The 7,587-nt window shown below is 35.2% G+C and overlaps 1 pseudogene; it reads left to right on the plus strand.

The window, feature by feature from the left end:
* The first annotated feature begins 353 nt into the window (after nucleotides 1-353).
* Nucleotides 354-1,860, plus strand: LOC113920467 (annotated as a pseudogene).
* The last annotated feature ends 5,727 nt before the right edge of the window (nucleotides 1,861-7,587 follow it).

The raw sequence follows: 7,587 nt of genomic DNA on the forward strand, positions 1-7,587 counted from the left end.
TAGCTTTGTTTTCAACTTGAGGTGATCAAATCTTCTTTAAAACCTAGTCTCTCTATTTTGTCTTAATAATTATATTTTTTCTTTAGATCTCCAGTTGAGTTTGGCTAGTAGCCAAAAGTACTGGCAAAACGCCTCAAGATAATGAGGACTGAGTATTTATTCCCCCACCTTTCTTGGTCCTGGATTTCCTGGGTTGGTTGCCTCCTTTCACCAAAGGACAAATTTCTGGTGGGAAGCAGAGAGCTCACACATACTCCACATATTCTCTTCAGGTTCAGATTATAACTCTCTGCCATTGCCCCACCCCACTCCCTTTTTGAAATCTAGATGTAGATAAAAAACTCCCAGTTTTGGCTCTCTACTCCTCCCCGTTCGACAGACAGCCGCATCTTCTGGTGCAGTGCCAGCCGCGTCCCTGAGACACGATGGTGAAGGTCGGAGTGAACGGATTTGGCCATTTTGGGCGCCTGGTCACCAAGGCTGCTTTTAACTCTGGCAAAGTCGATATCGTCACCATCAATGACCCCTTCATTGACCTCAACTACATGGTCTACATGTTCCAGTATGATTCCACCCATGGCAAATTCCATGGCACAGTCAAGGCTGAGAACGGGAAGCTTGTCATCAGTGGAAAGTCCATCTCCATCTTCCAGGAGCGAGATTCCGCCAACGTCAAGGGGGGTGATGCTGGTGCTGAGTATGTTGTGGAGTCCACTGGAGTCTTCACCCACATGGAGAACGCTGGGGCTCACTTGAAGGGTGGGGCCAAGAGAGCCATCATCTCTGCTCCTTCTGCTGATGCCCCCATGTTTGTGATGGCTTGTGAACCATGAGAAGTATGACAACTCCCTCAAGATTGTCAGCAATGACTCCTGCACCACCAACTGCTTGACTCTTCTGGCCAAGGTCATCCATGACAAATTCGGCATTGTGGAGGGACTCATGACCACCGTCCATGCCACCACTGCCACCCAAAAGGCCGTCTGGGAAGGTCCACCCAGAAGGTACCCCCTGGGAAGCTGTGGCCCGACAGCGGAGGGGCTGCCCAGAACACCATCCCTGCTTCCACTGGTGCTGCCAAGGCTGTGGGCAAGATCATTCCTGAGCTGAACGGGAAGCTCATTGGCATGGCCTTCCATGTCCCCACCCCCAACGTGTCCATCATGGATCTGACTTGCCGCCTGGAGAAACCTGCCAAATATGACGACATCAAGAATGTGGTGAAGCAGGCATCAAAAATTCTTTATTTTTTTTTTTAACAAGAGACTATATATTTTCATTTGGCACTGAGCCCTGCAAATTATGTAATCTATCCTGACTCCATCAGTTCAGAGATGTTTTTCTTTATTCACTCATGTGTCTTCGCTCCTAAAATAGTAACTGATTATAAGTAGGCATTTAGTAAATATTTGTTAAATTAAACTGTGTGCTTCAGGCTCAGATAAAAGCCTCCAACTGCACAGTGATGTGCTAATCTGCACCATCTCCATTTCTAGCCCTATTTTAATAATACAACTTTCTTTTCCTCAAAATAAAGAAAGGGGTAGATGAGTATAATATCTTTGAAACAATTGATACTGCTTTGTTTATTAAAATCTAGAAGTGAAAAATATACTGCTTTCAGTTATAGAGTTAAAAAATGCAGGCTGTCTTCTTATTCAGAGAAGAGTGTTCTTCTTTATTTAATTCAACAACGCAATAAAGCTTTAGAAACATTATCTTATTCTGTCTTCTTACATGATTCATGTTTTTAATTGGTGGCTGTTTACTTGAGTTTTCCAGGATCACATCATCAGATTTAATCTTTATTCTCTTTTTAACTCTCTTTGACAGTTTCCTTATACTCAAGAACTTGGCTAGCTATTTATTAATACTATCAAAAATTTGTAACCTCCCCCAGGGAACTCTAGACAAATACATAACCATTCTACTAATGTATTTTGTTAGATGTTTCATAGACACCCAGATATCAGAAATCCAAGCTTTATTTATTATCCCATGTGCTGTCTGACCCCATTAAACATACACCTGTTCCCATAGAATTTTGTTTGTTGATTATATAAACATCTATCAATTGGTGGCAGTTTGATAACACAGATGTGTTACTTTCCCAAAACAAAAATTTAAAGTTGAAGTTTTTCAACTGAAAAAGTTAAAGTAGGAAATATTTCAGGTTCATAATTATACCCAGAATGATTCTTAGGCTTAAGTATTTACTGTTGTAGAATCTCCAAATGCCATTATATTTCAGTTGAAGAATCAAAAATGATTAAATCTTAACACTTTTTATCTTTATTTTTGTTTATTATTTATCTGAATAATAAAAATAATAAATAATACTTATCTTTAGACAGACTATATAACTCTGAAGAATAAAGCATAAAATCTCATGTAAAAGATAATCTTGGATATATGTCTGAACAAGAGGAAATAAGAGGGAACAGATTTACCTTTCCACATGAAACAACTAACTTGTGTAGATAAATGCAAAATACTATGCTTTCAAACCTTTTTTCAAGTAAGTGCCTGTTTACAGCAAAATACATACATACATACACACATACACACATACATATGATTTTTGTGGGACTAATAAAAAACACAGAGATAAACTGTCTGAGAACAAATGGCAGAAAAGCCAAGAGAGGATGGACATATTCTGCTCTGAGTTTTAAATACTATTTGTGAAGTGGTATAATATATATTGAATATATATTGAAGGTAGAATGAATTGATTTAAAGATATATACTATAAAACTTAAGGACTCACTAAAAGGGCAAAACAATTTCTGCTAAATAGTGAACAAATGAGCGAAAATGGTGTCATGAAAAAAAATCAATAATCTAAAGGAAATTGGTAAAGAGGAAAAAAGAAAAACATAGGTCAAATAAACAGTAAATGACAAGACATAAGATTTAAATCTAACTATATGAATAATTACCTCAAATATAACTGGTTTCAAATCCCCAGCTAAAAGGCAGAGACTATCAGATTAAATAAAAATGCAAGACTTGATTATGTGCACTTAGAAAAACAAAGAAACAAATAAAAACCCCAAACATTTAAATATAAAGATACTGATAGGTTATAATTCAAAGTATGGTAAAAGATAAATTGTGCTCTTATCAAAAGCAAGTTGGAGTATCTATACTCTTTTTTTTTTTTAGAGTATCTACATTCTTATTAAAAGAAAATTGGAGTGGCTCAGACAATGAAAAGCTGGAAATTGAAATAAAACATACTATTTACAACAGTATAAAAATGTGGAATTCTTAGGAATATATTTAACAAATATGTAGGTATATATTTGACCAAAGGCATAACTTTTACATTGACTACTACGAAACAAACATTGCTGACAGAAATGAAAGAAGACCTAAATAAATGGAGAGATATACTATGTTAATGGGTCAGAAGACTCAGTGTAAATAAAACATTAATTCTTTCAAAATTGACCCATAGGTTCAAGTCAATCCAGTTAAAATACAAGCAGGCTTATTTATAAATGTTGAAAAGCTAAAATGTATGTGGAAGTGCCATGTACCTGAAATAGTTCAAGTAATTTGAGAAGATTAATAAAATTTTAGAACTTAAAGTACCTTACCTCAACACTTCTTATATAGCTACAGTTACAACGTTTTTGTGAGATGGTACTAAAAATAGACACATAAATCAGTGGAACACAATAGTCCCACATATATATCAGCAACTGGTTTTTGATAAGCATGCCAAGGCAATTCAATTTGAAAATGATAAGTTGGTCATCAAATGGTACTGGAACAATTGGATAGCCTATGCCACATTAAAAAAAATGTTGGTACTTACCTTATACCATATTCAAAATTTAACTTGGGCTTTTCATGTTACATCCATATCTGTATTCATATCTTACTTGTCTCACTTTCATGTGTATCATGGCAAATGTGCAGGGTTTTTTGTGAATAATGTGCTAGGATTTGGCAAAAGAGGAGAAAAAAACAAACAAGAAAAACCTTTTGAGTTTGTCCTAGAACAAATAAAACTTAATTCAGAAAAAAATAAATATGTGCAGCATCAGTATAAACGTAAGAATAAAAAAATTAAATATCTAGGCAAAAATTAGGAGAAAGTTTTGATAATTTGAGCTTTGGTAAATAATTTTAAAATATGACTTAAAACGTGAAAAATAAAAGAAAAAATCAATGAATTGGATTTCATAAAAAAATGATAATGGAAGATACAGACATTGTCCCCTTTGTAAAACATATTTGTAACAAAAAATTGTATGTAGAATATATAAAGAATTACTATAACTCAAACAATAGAAAGCAAACGACCAATTTTGTTAAATGGATAAAAGATTTGAATCACAAAGGAAAATATATTGATTGTAAATAATCAATCACATACGAAGGTGTCAACATCATTAGTCAAAAAAGAATTGTAAATTAAAACCGCAATTAGATTCCACTACACACATATTTGAATGACTAAACTTAAAATGATTGATCATACCCAGTATAGCAAAACTGACGCATACTACCATTGTCATGCACTGCTGGTGGGAAGACAAACAGATAAGACTGCTTTGGAAAATATATCCTGGCATTCCATACACAGGTATTTACCCAAGATAAATGAGCATATGTCCACACAAAAAGTTGTGCAAATATGTTCATACAGGTTTGTGTGCATAATGCAAAAACTGGAAATAGCCCAAAAGTCTATTAATAGATAAATAGATAAACAAATTTTGGAGTATTAATACTAGAGGATGCTACTCAGCAATTAAAGGAATGAAATATTGAATATATGTAACAATATGAATGTATCTCAGTAAAAGTATGCTGAGTGAAAGGAGAAACAAAAGAGTTGATTATTATTCCACTTATACACATTTCTAGAAATAAAGATTTGTTTATTAACAACAGAAAGTGTATCAGTGGCTGCCTAGGAATGGAGGAGTGCTTGAGAAGAAAGCAATTTGGAAAAATTATAAAGAGGCGTGAGGAAAGATTTGGAGTGTACGGATATGTTCACTGTCTTGATTTTTATATGGTTTCATGGGTGAATCTAACGTCAAAATTTATGAATTAGTTCACTTTTAACTATGTGTAGTTTAATCACATGTTAATTATTCAATAAAGGATTTGAAAATGTCAGTAGCTACTTGAGGCTAGGTTATTAAATTTAGAAGAATGCTCTCAAAGAATACTTCTCACTATCGTACACTATTTGTATAGACATGTGAGATCTCACTAACTTCATATATGAGAATGGGATCCTTTTTCATTTATTTATTTTTACATAGCAGTTTAAATGTTTTATTTGGAATGCAACCAACTTGCATTTTTCCAAGAACTTTTCCCACCCTGAGATGTGACCCCTGACAACCACCACTCACCCTTTATCATCAGCCATACCTGAAGGTAAAAGGGTTAGGCACCTGCTCCAAAGGGTGCCAATGAGGAGCTTTGTCTTTCAAACTTGTATTTGGGATTGTGAAATATGTGTGCTTCTCTCTGAATGCTTGATTTGTGGGGCTTCCACATACGGTCATGCACTCAGAGAACTGGAGAAAGCTAGCCTGAAGAGAAGCAGAGAAGGGAAGACATGCTCAGAGAGGACCTATAATAAGATGTCATTCAGCACGGCAAAGAGGACCGAGTCACATCTGCCTTGGGATGTAATTGCTTTCCAATTCCTAGTCCAGCCTCAGGAGTTTGGACTATATCTCAGTGAACTGTAACTTACTTCTATATTTTCATAGAAATCAAATTAAATTAAATTAATTTTCTCCCCCTCTTTCTTTCTTCCTCCTTCCTTCCCTCCATCCTTCCTCTGTTCTTCCTTCTGCTCATTTTCTCTATTTTTTCCTCTAAATAAGATTTAATAGAATTTCTATTATTTGGAAACAAAAGATCCCAAAAAAGACTTTTAAAAATTTCATGGGGTTCATACCTTTAATCTGAAAGTCAATTCCCTTTACTTATATGACAAATAATAATTACGTCTATGTGTGTATATATACATACATATACATATTTCATGAAATGCATAATTTCAAGTTTTAGCCATTCTCTGTCTCAATGTCAAATATTGAAATAAGAAATTGCACCATGGATTCAGAACCCTGAGACAATCACTAAATAAAACCTGGTAAAAATGACCTGGGAAAGAGAGTTTTTAAAAATACCCCTCATGCAGAAAAAATGTTTTGTTCTTTCTCACTGGCTTGTGATGGAAGAAAGGGAGCAATTTGTTTTAAGAAAGCTGAAAAGGTGATTTATGTCCATTCTAGACCAATGTGGTGAATTTGGTCCTCAATATTCATAAACCAGCCTGTGGTCAGTAGCACAACCTGCTTGACAAACTTTGAGGAAGCTGAAAAGGCCAATGTTCGACACTTTTTGTGCAGAGAACTGATTTAGTCTTTGATTTTCTTAGCAGGTGTTGACACTATCATTTTTATTAGGAATTTGATGAAAACATATTGGATGACCTTTCACACATGCTGATGTATGGCCTTTTTTCAAGCCTTTTTCCCTTTCTCCCCAAACAGGATTTGAGAAGCTATAAGCTACCGCCCAATTTCAGCTTTCTCTTTTATGGATCTGTCCCTGAGGCTACATGACAGTTTTGCTGAAATTGAGCCAATGCATCTCAGATGATCACACACAGGGTGGTCTGTCTGCCGCTTTCACTTTCCAAACATCCGTGACTATGTGAAATTGTTTTGTGTTGTGCTAAGAGTACCTTCTGCCCAAATGCCTGTGGCTTTTCTATCTCACCTTACCCTTCAACAGCTGTTTGGGATTCTCTCCCAGTCATTGCCACCTTTACTGCAAGAAAAATCCCCACTATTGAAGATTCGTTCTTCTAATCCTGCTTGCTAAGTGAGTCAGCTGAAGGGCATGAGACTTATCTTTTTTTCATCTTTATATTCCTTGTATCTTGTAAAAATGTGATGTTTTGTACAAAAAGAGGCACAGAATAAATGCTTGATATAGTTTAATGAATTCTTGATTTTGGATATGAAGGGGGGAGGAATCTTTTTTCCTCCCAAGTTCTTTTCTATCTTTCAAAATTTCCTGGTGAGGAGCAAAGATGATTCAGGATTCATTGAGGTTTAAAAGGCCAATTCTTTCTATATATGTTTGATGATCACCTGGTTGCTGTCTGAACAAGCTGGCAGACTATAAACATGAACTAGAATGTACTAAAAAAAACCCCACACACTAGTTCTTGGAGACAATGTGATCAACCTTAACAAAGATTTGGAAGTTAAAAGACCCAGATATTAAACAAGACTCTGACAACAATCTGTTTTGTCTTGATGTACCCTATAAACATAATTTTGGTATGCCCCGTACAATTTAGAATCTTGCCACAAAAACGCCCACTAAAATTTTCTGGGTCCACTCCTCCTTTTGGAATAATTTCCCTTATTCTAAGGTATATATATATATATATATATATATATATATATATATATATATTTCCATAAAGGCCACTTATATAGCCTCCATTTAGCCCCATAGAAAAACCATACTTCCTGGCATTAGAATGACAGAAAAATTTGTAAAGAACAGATGTTTATATGTCCA

This window comes from Zalophus californianus, chromosome 3 (genome assembly GCF_009762305.2).
Source record: "Zalophus californianus isolate mZalCal1 chromosome 3, mZalCal1.pri.v2, whole genome shotgun sequence".
Classification (NCBI taxonomy): domain Eukaryota; kingdom Metazoa; phylum Chordata; class Mammalia; order Carnivora; family Otariidae; genus Zalophus; species Zalophus californianus.